The sequence below is a fragment of the Aedes albopictus genome, chromosome 2 (assembly GCF_035046485.1).
Source record: "Aedes albopictus strain Foshan chromosome 2, AalbF5, whole genome shotgun sequence".
Taxonomy (NCBI): Eukaryota; Metazoa; Arthropoda; class Insecta; order Diptera; family Culicidae; genus Aedes; species Aedes albopictus.
The window spans coordinates 103,853,335-103,866,252 of NC_085137.1; the positions used below are offsets into that span (position 1 = coordinate 103,853,335).

Genomic DNA, 12,918 nt, shown 5'->3' on the forward strand with positions numbered 1-12,918 from the left:
GAATTTTGACCATAACTTCTGGCAGTCCAATGCAACTGATTTCGTAGGGTAATATTTTGCATACTCTGGTTTTTGCTTGTTTTTCATTTATACTGCCTACTGCCTGCCCAACAGACAAGTGGCGATCCACCATCATTTGACAAATTCGTTTGATTGAGTTTGGTGAAGGCAAAGCCGGAACATGCCCGTTGATCAAGAACTTCCATGGTTCTTAACTTAAAATTAGTTAATAACCGCGCGACCGTCATATGGGGTGATATTATTCAATACAGAAAAATGGTTCATAAACAGCAAACAAACTGTTCTGCTACACTTCTACATCGCGTTGGTATTGAATTTGAACCTAATATGTCAAATGGGAAACAAAACTGTGTTTTTCCTGAAAACATGTGAACAACGATCGGCTCAATTTCATGCAGCACTGGACAACAACACTCAGTGTTATGCCTGGTTTAGACGGTGCAAGTGACTTGATTCCAGTCAGTTGAAAATGTCCAATTGAATGCGAATTGAACGTGTAAACACCACCGTTCATCTCATTTGAGCAACTGACTTGACTTGAACGAAAGTTGAACATGTTGAACTTTTCCGTTCAAGTCAAACGAAATCATCTCACTTGCCCCGTCTGAACCCGCGATTCATGTGAGTTGAATTCAAGTTATCTGTCAAATGAGCTGAATTCAATTCAGTTTGCTTACGCACCGCGCGAATTGATCAATGTAAACACTTGCTTCAACTGAAATGCATTCAAGAGCATCCAAGTGGCCGTTCGAGTCGTTTGCTGAGTCTAAACACATCATTCGTTTCTAATGAATATATTTGAGGAGTTGGCAAGTGAAATGCTCGTTTCAGTTGAACCATGTAAACCAGGCTTTACGGTACGCTCTCCAGTCGGAGCGAGTTGAGTTTATTTACCACGATCAAAATTGAATCGTTTTTTAGCCACAAAAGTGAATTATACGACAATTTTCGGTAACAAATATTTGATAAAACGAAAAAGTAGGCAGTTTCCACCAATCGTTCAAATTTTGACGGTGCTAGTGAATGTGGAAGTGAAATTAAACGAGATTTAAATTATACGCGTAACTCGTTCGTCGATGTGAAAAGTATGTTGGGTGCTACATTTTAGCACGAATTAGTGAAATTATTGTGAATATTGAGAAAGGGGACTACTCAATGGAGATTAAACTTAATAACATAGCACAAGTAGCAGTTTCAAGGAATTTTATGCAGGTAAGCTAGCTAAATTCAATGAATTTATTCGTCAACCTCTTTGCTCATTGAAGGTTAGGGTTAGGGGAAGAAGGGGGACTGGAGTCAGTGAGTGCCATACTGCCTGCCATTTTGGAACTATAGCAACCTTGTCCTTAATAACTGTGGAAGTGCTCATAGAACACTAAGCTGAGAAGCAGGCTTTGTCCCAATGAGGACGTTACGCCAAGAAGAGAGAGAGAGAAGTTCCCTTGCGATGATTTCAGGTTCGAGCAAGTCACTGATGCTGTAACCATAGCCAGACACAAACATAGTTTCCATTCAATTGCGTGAATCGAAACTATTTGCGCTAAGCAATGATGTTAACACATGTTTTCTCATGTAAGCAACCTTTTTGTGTTTTTCTCTTTATCATTTTAGGAAGCCCTACTGACGACGACGACGACGACGACGACGACGAAGACCACGGTGAGGACAGCCAGCACCAGCGCCAGCACCGGCGCCGCACTACTGCCCTGCTGGTTGGCGGTCTGGCGATTGTAGAGCGAGTCGCGAATTCTAGGCGAACGACGCAAACGAGGTGGAAAAATTTCCTCTTCACGCAGTCAAGTCTCCACCAAAGCGTGAATTGCTTTGGCTTTGCAGCGGTGGTGAGGCAGAGCTGGCTTTTGGACGGTGTGTGCGCTGGTTTTTAAGGTCCATTTGATGAGGGCCTAAGCAAATGGAACGTAGCAACAGCAGCAGCAGCACCAGCAGTAGCCAAGCTGGCCTTTGTGGTAGCGGTAGCAGTAGCAGCAACAGTTAAAGTTGCGAGCATGAATGTAAGTTGTCTTGATGGTAGGGAATTAGATTAGCCGGCACAGATAACGGGGTTGGTGTATGGTTGAAATCGGTTTAGGCGGTGGTGACCAATTTGGAAGATCTGTGAGGACAGATTTGGAACTAAATACCGTGAACGAGCTTTGATGGTAGCTAATTAAAACAGAATAAATCTTTTTGGGCGATGGATAAGATATGAGGTCTTATTCAACCGAATGGGGCTGGTTACGTTATGGTGGTTATACGTATGTTGCGGGTTTGTAATAAAATATATTTGTTATAAGGTAAATGTATAGCTGCATAGAAAACAATGATAAAATACCAGTGGAAATGCATTAAGGAGAAAGTGACAAATGCCTTACATTGCACGAATCTGCATACTTTGTGGCAAGTACTATGCTACGCATCGCACACAGAAGTCGAAATCATTTCTAGTCTAGTCTAGTCTACACATACACAGCCATTCATTGAAAGAATCCTGAAAAATGATAGAATTGACTACTTCCTTCATTTTTCTTGTCAGTATTAATGATTGCAGTTCTGATGTACATTACAAATAGCCAGAACAGTGGCAGAATTGCGAAACAAGTGTTTATTTTTATGTAAGTCACACTGATCAACTTTACCAAAGACACTAACTTTCTAAGTTATCGGGATTCTGAGATATGAGGTTTTGAAAATTTACTTGCTTACTAGCGCCGCCCAGTGGAGGAATTTCTAACTTCGCAACTCATCGTCAGTAAGTTATTGGCGTACCCAACAACTTTGCCGAAGACACTATCCTTCCAAATTATCAGGGTCTTGAGCTGTCGCATATCGTAACGTTTGTTTGACAACCTGATATGGTTTCTGTAATGTAATTTAGCATTAAACTGTTGATGCTCCCTCTAGCGGCCAAGTTACCAACTAATCATACGAACCAAAGTTCTAAATGGTAGATCTTATGAAGCCCTAAAACTTTGCCGAAGAAAGTATTGCGTTAACTCTTAACACACCCGAGATAATAGGCCACACCCCCAAAATGCCGAAATCCCATAAGCTCTTAGTGTCCTATTAAGCGGATTCCTATTGCGCCCCCCGACCAGTGATCTTATAAGGCCAGTAGTACACAGGCTCAAATATTTGTCAAGGAAAGAACTCAAGAAACAACATCAGTTTGACACTAATGAAAATTCGATCGAGTCAAACAAGATGTTTGAGTTGTGGAGCGGATCTGGTTGGATGGTTAGAACACTTGACTATCACGCCGAGGACCTGGGATCGAATCCCACTCCTGACAAACTCACAAAATGTGAGTTCTTTCTTCGGAAGGGAAGTAAAGCGTGGGTCCCGAGATGAACTAGCCCAGAGCTAAAAATCTCGTTAATACAGATAAAAAAAAAGATGTTTGAGCATTAGTTTCTTTTTGGACAAATATTTGACCCTGTGTACTAGCAGCTTAAGAGTCTCGACTGTATGTGAATATGTATAGTGTGACATGGTACATATAATACATATTGGAAAGGTCTCAACCATTTATTGAGTTACTTTTATGAAGTCATTTCTTTGGTTTTGTGTAATCGGCATTCTTGCAGGTAGTTTTGATTGAAGTTCACTATTATTATTTCGATAGTTTTGTTGTTACAGAAGTCAAAATTATTTCTTGATCGAAACGGTCCAAAGCCTCATCCATTAGGCTAACTTGAATCCTAACTTCGATTTCGACCTTATTCTTATGAACACCCCAATTTATATTTTTTTTAATTCAAAACTTTATGATATTATACGTTCCTTATTTTCTCAATTAGTTATAACAAAATATAATTACTTTCTGTCTAAAGTTCGCAAAATTACCTACATGATTATGGGCTGATTTTTTTTACGGATACAGAGCTCAGACCTGGCCTTAGACCTGGCCTACATCGCAGTCCCGCACTGTTATGAATCGTTAAACCTTCTGTAGTGAAATTCAATTTCCTCATTCAAAACCACTCTCAGAAACACGTCCGTCTAACGTGCTCTTCTGCGGTTAACCCACTTTCGGCACATAATGCGCTTAATTAAACAACATCATCAAACCAGCATTATGTCACCTGAATTTAAAACAACCCACCAACAACACATGTCGAGGTCAGTTTAATGACTCAGCGAATGTGGTCCAAACGATGCGCGATGCCGGCGCAGTGTGTCACATAGGGGAACAAAGCCCAAAATGCCAAGATGGGGTAAAATGGCCCAACTCATAAAATCATTCCTGAATGGGACTTGATCATTGCTATAGGTAATAGACGTGTGCGCCGAAGCAGATTTCTCCGGCGGCGGCGTTTATAGTAATTTGAGGCAGCGGCGGCGGCGACGCCGGCGTCACGCCATTCGTCCAATTCGGCGGCGGCGGCGGCGGCGTAATCGGCGTTAGCTTGTTTTTTAGTCGTTAAAAAATCGTCAATACAGAATAATTTGCTTTCTGTACCAAACAAACAATTTTTTCCTACTTCACAAGAAGTTTGCTATATAGAATTTTGAGAAAATCCTTTATAGAAAATTCATTAGGTAAAAATTCACAAAGTCACACGTCTCCTCTAAGAATATTCTTTTCAAAAACTCATTTTAGACCAGTGTGACCATGGCAAAATCAGAGCTTGTTACTTGTAGAGCCCCTTAGTAAATTATTTTAAAATTGAACCTTATTTACCTTTTCTGGATGATTTTTCCTTATCAGGAGGATAATTCTTTAGGATAGAATTTATTGGTTCCTTGTGAAATGCAGATTTTTTATATTTTTTGTTGTAGTTCCTCGAGAGATTCCTACATAATTTTCTCAATATATTCCCATTGGGCTCTTTTTATGTATTCCTTCAGGAATTATATTAAGCGTTTCTTCAGCCATTTCTCAAGAAAATTCTGAAGAGATTCTTCTGGAAGTTCCTCCAGGGGTTGGATCGCAAACTTCTCTTGAGATTTATAGAAACCTTTCTTCTGGGATTCGTTTAAAAATTTCGCGGGAAACGTTCAGTGATTCTTTCAAGAGCTCCTTCAGGAATTACTTCACTATTTATTTCTTGTCGTTTTTTCAGGTATATTTCAAGATTATACTAAATCATGCTCCAGTTTAAACGGCATTGCTTCAGAGATTCCTTAAAATATATTTAATAAAATTTCTTTTGGTGATTGTTTCAAGAATTATTCCATGTCATTAAAATTTGCTCTGAAAATTCATCTGAGGAAATTGCTTTAACGCCTTTTTTAGACATTTTGCAAGAAACTCTTTCAAGAATTCCACCAGAAGTATCTCCAGGAGCTCTTTCAGGGTTTGTTTCAAATTACCCTAAAGGATTATCTTTTATTGAATTTATTGAGATTTTTTCAAGAATTCCTCCAGTACCTTTGTTTGCAATTTTTTCATCAATTCTCGAAGATTATTTCCAGAAACTTCTTCATGGATTGTCTCAGAAACTTCTTCAAGATTTTTTCCATAATTTTTTACAAAAGTTTCTCATGAAATTCTTCTGGATATTTATCTGAAGTCATCTCAAGGAGTTCCTCCAGATTTTTCCCGAGTGATTTCTCCAGCACTGTTTGTTTTTAAAATTGCTTAAATGATTTTTTTCAGGAATCTCGTCTGGAAATTTTCAAACATTCCTTTAGAAATTCCTTTTGCTTACCTTTGAAAACTTACTTCAATATTTTTTGTGTAATTTCATTAAATGCTTCTGTAAGAATCTGTGGAGAAATATCTGAAAGCATTCCAGGAAGAAAAGGAATCCCAGGTAATATTTCTGCAGGAACCACCGGAGGAATTTCAATAAGAAATTTCTTCGGTAACCCCTGTCGAAATTTTCCAAGGGATTCTTGGAGGATCTTTTGGAAGAATTTTCAAAGAAATTTCTGAACATTTTCTGAAAATTCTGATAATACAAAAACACATCCATGAAAAAAAAAACAATCCGAGGTAATTTCTTGCTGACATTCATGAAGAATTCCTTGAACTACTGGAGGACTCTTTATTTAGCGACATTTCTGATAGAATTCCTGAGTAAAATTTAGATGGAACCTTGGTATCATTAAAAAAAATGTCCATCTAATTCCTGCACAAATCCTTGGAGATATTTCAAGACGAATCCTTGGAGGATTATGTGAAATAATCCCAAGGAATTCCTAAAAAGAATTAAAGAAAGAATTGCTAAAGAAATTTCTGAAGCTCTTCCTCAGAAACCCGTGTTGAATTTTATATAAGAATTTATTATTAAATATTTTAAAAAATTTCTACAGAAATCTCTTACCAAAATTCATGGACAATTTTCCGAAATAATTTCCGGAGGAATTCGTGAACGTATTTTTAAAGGAATCTCTGAAAGAATGTCTGGAGAAACTCTGAAACTTATCTAAAGATTCCTGGACAAATCACATGAGAAATTTCCAAAGGAGTCTATATAAAACTCCTTAGGATTTGTATCTGGACAAAATTTTGAATTTCTTAAAGAATCCGAGTGAACTTCCTAAAGGTACCCTTGGAAGAAATCCATGAGGAATTTCTTTTGAAATACATGGAGGAGCACCCGGAAGAGATCATAAAGGAATCTTTTCATGAATTTCTACATAAATCACTGGAAGAATATATCTGCTGGGATCACCAAAAAAAATCATGGAAGTACTTCTGTAGAATCGCCTGGAGACATTCCATAAAGAAATTTAGAAGAAGTCCTGAAGAAAGATTATTCGAAGCAATCGATGGAGTATTTCCTATTAGAGCCTCCAAATTACTTTGGAAATGAAATTCATGGCGTTATTTCTGAATGGGGAACATCTATGAATTACGTTAAGAGATGGGGTTCACAAAAGTAAACAAATTTCAGTGGTGGTGCATTACAACAAGTATGCCATGTGATGGGGGGGGGAAGGGTTGGGGTGCTAGGTGGTTGAAAATAACCTCTTGAGAGACCTAATTTATGGAATTTCTAAGGAATCAATGGAGCCATTGTAGGAGGTTATCTATAGATATGATTTGGAAAATTTATGTATGAGCTTTAGGCTTCCCAAATAAATGTTTTTGAAGTAATATTCGGATTTTTTTTTGAATAAATCCCTGGAATAATATCTGGAAGAAATTTTTAAAAATAAAACGCTTTTAGAATATTTGGAATCCGTGTATGATTTTCTGAAGTATTCCCCGGAGACATTTCTGAAATAATCCATGGAGGAATTTCTTAAGCATGAAAGGTTTTCTAGAAGAATTCTTGGCGAAATTTCTGGAAGTCCCCTTTATTTCGGGAGGAATTTTGGAAAAAAAATTTCATGGAATATATTCCTCCAAGAATGTCATTTTGTAAGTTGCCATAAAAATCATCCAATAAGATATGCCGAGTATAAGTAAGGGAAGGTGTTTGTAGACCTCCCAAAATGAACTAGCCAAGAGCTAAAAATCTTGTCAAAACAGACAAAAAAATGTTTGTGGACCTCATAAAAATGTCGTCAAGATTGTTGTTGATAATCCGCTTAATACTTTGCGAGCATCTTCAAAGTTTGCAGTAAGAAATCATAAAAAAATATAGCAGAAGACTCACAAAACGAACGAAGCACCAGAAAAAAGTAGGGGGATTAGGGGCATAACGGACACCCGGGGCGAAATGGACACGCCTGGTTTTGCCGAAACCGTAGACTTTTATGCTAAACTTTTAATGCATAACTGTTAAGGAACAAGTCATGGTTCTATTTTTTCAAAAGTGCCATTAATATTGCTCCAAAATAACCTAAATATCATTGAAAATGAAATATGTTTTTCATACGGTGAAATTCTTATAATTTCGTAGCAGCAGCAAATAAGGTATCACGAGTGCTGGAGTGTATCCACCATAAAAACAAGTTATTTGTTACTTTAACTACATGTGTACGGAGTCTTAGCAATGGATAAAGTAAATTAGTTTTGATCAGTGAATCAAAATTCAACCATCGCGCAACAATAACGACAATGTCGCAACCTGTATTTGTTGCGACAATCCACCCAATGCGACATATGTTTGTCCCAACTTGAAAATAATAGGATAAACATCGTTCACCATGTGCTTAGAGATTTTTAAGCTTCGCATTGCATTTTTCGAACGGTAACTTCGAGTTGGTAAACACTGCAATTCTGTTGAAGATCTATCATCAAAAAGTTTCGACTTTGGGTTAGTAATTATTGATTATTCACGAGTTGAAAAATACGCAACAAATTCAGCTTCCGTTTTGTCTGCAACAAAAAAAATCGAGATTATGTCATTATCTGTTACCAGTAGGGATAAAGAGTAATCGCCGCGCCTTCTTTGTTGTTTGTTTTGTGCCTCTTTTGTCTGACAATTCTCTTCACTGGTTTTGATCAGAATTTACATAAAATAGCAATTTTAATGTTGTAGTCGATTCGGGGCGAAATGAACACTGGCAATAACGAATGGATGTACACGCATTGCATACTGTTAGGCGTTTTAGAAAGTTTGGAAAAAATCAATCCGATTTTTATAGCCTAAAGTTTATTTAATTAACTTCGATGTTATGTAAACTCGTCTAAGATGGAGTATTATATATGTGGTATTGATCTCCGTTGGCAAATTACTTAACTGGTCGATGTAACCAAAGAATTAGCATAAAATATGCAGGGGTGTCCATTATGCCCCGATGGGTGTCCATTTCGCCCCGTACCTTTCCTACCGGCCCTGAAAAACTCACGGTTTACAATTCATTATTTCTTCACAATAAAGACATTTTACTTGCTGCAAAAGATTGAAAGACGTAGGAAACAAGTTAAAGTTGTAAGTCAACTGATAATATGTTAAGTTTTACTCTGTTATATAAGCCTAACGTACTCATTTGCTTAGGGTGTCCATTATGCCCCTAATACCCCTACAAACTGTTTAAAACTTGCCACTAATTTATATCAGGTTTAAACAGATGGTTCGTAAAGTGCTGTCGAGAAAAAAAATCTTTGTCGTTTTCTCATCGGCGTGGGAAATTATGTTCGGCGGCGTGGAAAAATTGGAACAGCGGCGCGCCGGGTCAACTTGACTGGCGGCGGCGGCGTGAAAAAATCGTCGGCGACGGCGGCGCGGCGCGGCGGCGCACACGTCTAATAGGTAAATGGTGTCAAGACATGTTTGCATCAAACATTCTTCTAGAAGCTAGGCCACCAAACCCACGAAAAACCCTTTGATTTCCCAATGAAAATTGGCAACTTCCGGTTTTTCGTGCTTGCAATTAAGGTTTTCTGGTGATTTTATTACCAGCCAAGTGTTTCCAATGAGATTAATTCACGCATGGAGACGCATGGTTGTTGATGTTTGCGCTTTCCATGTTAAGGGTCATTCAAATATTACGATCATCGTTTTGCGGGGAGGGGGGTAACACTCCATTTATTGAGTATACGAAAATAGCGGGACAGAGGGCGGAAAAGGAGTCGGAAATGCCCTAAAACTGATGGACGTAATTTTTGAATGTTTTCATGAAGTGGCATCTTACCCCATGGCAGATGGTCGTTTTGCACCACTTCCGTTTTACGAATCATTTTTTAAAATCGCTAAAAATCGATGAAAATGCAATAGTTTTGTGAATATTTTTGCTGAGGTATCGAGCAAATATTGTCTAGTTACTGTTACCACTTTGGAAGCCTAACAAATGAGGCTAATTATCATTGAAAACGATGAAAGTTTGAAAAATGGCATTTTACCCCACTTGACCCTACGCATTTTTGGGGTTCCCACCGCACGAAACGGCGCCCCATAAAAACTGGGCCCTTGAATCAGAACCCACCTCACAGCCACACAAGCGATCACGTCGGTTGTGTTTCTTTTTTATACGCGGTCAACCGTTAATCCGAGTCGTCGTCGTCGTCATCGTTGGACTTCCTCTGGGAAGAGCATCATCATTTTTGATGGCCCAACTTTGACGACCGGACGTAATTTCCGATACAGCTCCCGACTCACTTTGCTGGGACTTTGCTTAGATTTGGGAGCATCTTTCGCATAGACGTGTGCGCCGCCGCGCCGCGCCGCCGTCGCCGACGATTTTTCCACGCCGCCGCCGCCAGTTAAATTGACCCGGCGCGCCGCTGTTCATATTTTTTCACGCCGCCAAGCCAAATTTCCCACGCCGATGAGAAAACGACAAAGATTTTTTTCTCGCAAGCCTGTTAAAATCTGATAGCAATAATAGTGGTAATTTTTCAACAGTTCCTATATTTTCCTTGGGCAAATTAGGCATATTTTTATGAAGTTCTCCTTGTGAATATTTTGTACATTTTGTGATTTCATTTATTGATTTTTTTTACAGCAATACTGTGAAGATCTTCACGTATTCTTTTTTTAAGTACTAAGCGAGACTCTTTTGTAATTCATAACGGATTATCAACACAATGCTTGGCGATATTCTCATTAGGTTCACAAACACATTCTCCTACGTATTCTTTATCTCTTGGAAGATTTTCATCCCAACTTACGAATGACATCCTTGGAATTCCATGAAATCTTCAGAAATTCCTATAGAAGACCTTCCAAAAATTTCACCAAGAATTCTTCTAGAAAAAATTCCAGAACTCTTTCAGAAAATGAGATGCTTTAAGTTCCGCCATAAATTTTCTAAGGAATTTCCCTGGAGAACCTCCTTAAATGGCTCCATTGATCTATTAGAAATTTCTTTAAGTAGCTCACGCAAAAAAAGTTCATTATCAACCCAAACCACCCTCCCTCCCTAAGGCACACTTTTTGAATAGGACCTTATCTGGAATTATCTAACTTTTCGGAACACCTTCCTCCTCATAGCGTGGCGTAGCTTATAGAAGTCCCCCCATCAGAAATAACTCCAGGAGTTATATTTACACAGTAATTCCACAATTCTTTAAAAAAATTCTCCATCGATTGCTTCAAAAATTCTTTCAGGGCTTGTTTTATAACTTTCTGCAAAGAGTATCTCCAGGAAATTTCCCAGAAGTTCTTCCTTGATTTTGTTTAGTGATTGCAGTAGATATTCTTTCAGTGATTTCTGCAAAACAAAAATCATATAGACATTCCTCCTGAAATTCTGCTAAAGAATCTATTAACATTTTTTAATCGGATTCTCAGCAATTTAATTATCAAATCTTTCTTGAACGATTTCAGAAAATTCTCTGGAATTCTTTCACATAATCCTGCAGGGATTTGTTCAAGAATATCTCCATGGATTTCTTCTAGAAAAAGACAGACACTTTATTCAGACATTTCAACAAGGGTTTTTCAGAAATTCTTCTTACTTAATCTAAATCTTACTAAGGACTTTCTTTTGAAATATCATTTAAGACTCCTTCAGTAGTTTATGGGTTTTCCATGGTTGTAAGAGATTACCGCTAACATTTTTCCATGGATTTTTTTATTTTCAGAAAATTCTGAGAATTTTCAGGGGGAATTCCGGGAATCCGGATAATTCTTTCCGGGAATCTTCCGGGCTCTTCCGGGAATTCTTTGAGATATTCATCCAAAAATAATTACAAAAGTGTTTTATGAAATAACATAAACCATGTTGAAGTTACTATTCCAGGGTTACCTGATAAAAAAATCAATAGAAATGTTCAAAAAATTCTTGATGAGATTTAATTTTATTAAAACTATTTCAGAAATCATCGTTGGAGTCCCTGGGGAATACATGGAGGAACTCCTGAGATTCATCACAAAAGTTAGGTTAATTGGACGCAGAAGGTAGGACAAAAATCCTGAGATGGCTTTTGAAGATTTTTTAGTAGAATTTTATGAAAAATTCTTGGAAAAAATTAAGGAAGAAATCCTGGAGAAGTTTCTGAGAAAATCCTTGAAGGCATTTCTGAAGGACATCCTTAAGGAATTTCTGAATCAAATCGTGAAGAAGCTTCTGAAGGAATCCTTGAAAAACGTTCTTCGGTCAACCGAGCAGAAATTGCAGACAAAGCTGCTAGAAGAATTCTTTAATAAATCTTCCAATGAATTTTTGAAAGATGATTTGGAATAAACCCTGAAAGAACTCCTGGAGATACTTCTGAATTCTAGAATGAATTTCTTGCGCAGTGTCTGAATGATATTAGTGGATAAAATTCCGATACAATTTCTCTAGAGGAATTTGTGAAGTTTTCTAAACCTTTCAGGACGCGCGCTTTCAAGCAGTTGAAACTGCACCGCACTTACGCTATATTCGACGAGCGAATTTTTTTGGTAGTGTTGTACTTTTTACAACGGTGCACGTCCTGAAGGATTAAAGGAATCTCCAAAAGAAATTTCTAAAGAAATGATTTTTTAAAGGAATCTCTGAATCAATGCGTGGAAAAACTGGAGAATGCTGTGTAGTAATTTCAAGAAGGATTTCTTGAGATATTCTTGGAGAAACTTTACTAAATAAATCCTGAAGTGATTTCTGAAGGAGCTCCTGAAAAAATATCTGAAGGAATTTTTTTAAAGGATACCAGAAAAAAAAATCTGAAAGAATCCCTGAAGGAAGGTTTATAAATATCTCCAGGTCAGTTCACGATCCCACTTGTGGAGAAATGTCTGAGGATCTTCTAGGAAGTCCCCTGGAGCAACTCTCAGAAGAATTTATTAAGAATTTTCTGGAGAAATTCCTGAAGAGCCGCCTGAAAGAACACCTAGAGTAATTGCTGAAAAGAACCCAAAAAATCGCATTTTACTATGACAACACTGGTTTCTCAAATTTATAGCATAATTTTTATGATCATAGTTTTTATTGTACCTATCCTTTGATTTACATACGTTCAAACCTTTCAAACAAAATAGATTAAAATTGTACAAGAAACATTTTATTCTGTATTTTCGTTTTTTTACTAAAAATAGCACTTCACTAAAAAAAAAAAAAATGGGTCACGCCGATTACGCCGCCGCCGCCGCCGCCGCCGCCGAAAAGGACGCACGGCGTGACGCCGGCGTCGCC

General features: G+C 37.9%; 1 protein-coding gene across 1 annotated transcript in view; it reads left to right on the top strand.

The window, feature by feature from the left end:
* LOC115255048 (tyrosine-protein phosphatase non-receptor type 13) overlaps positions 1 to 12,918 on the top strand; it is a 401,461-nt gene that overhangs the window by 226,203 nt on the left and 162,340 nt on the right. The window contains exon 2 of the mRNA XM_029852804.2: positions 1,633 to 2,033. The gene's annotated coding sequence lies outside the window, so the exon portion shown is untranslated. The remainder of the gene's footprint in view (positions 1 to 1,632; positions 2,034 to 12,918) is intronic.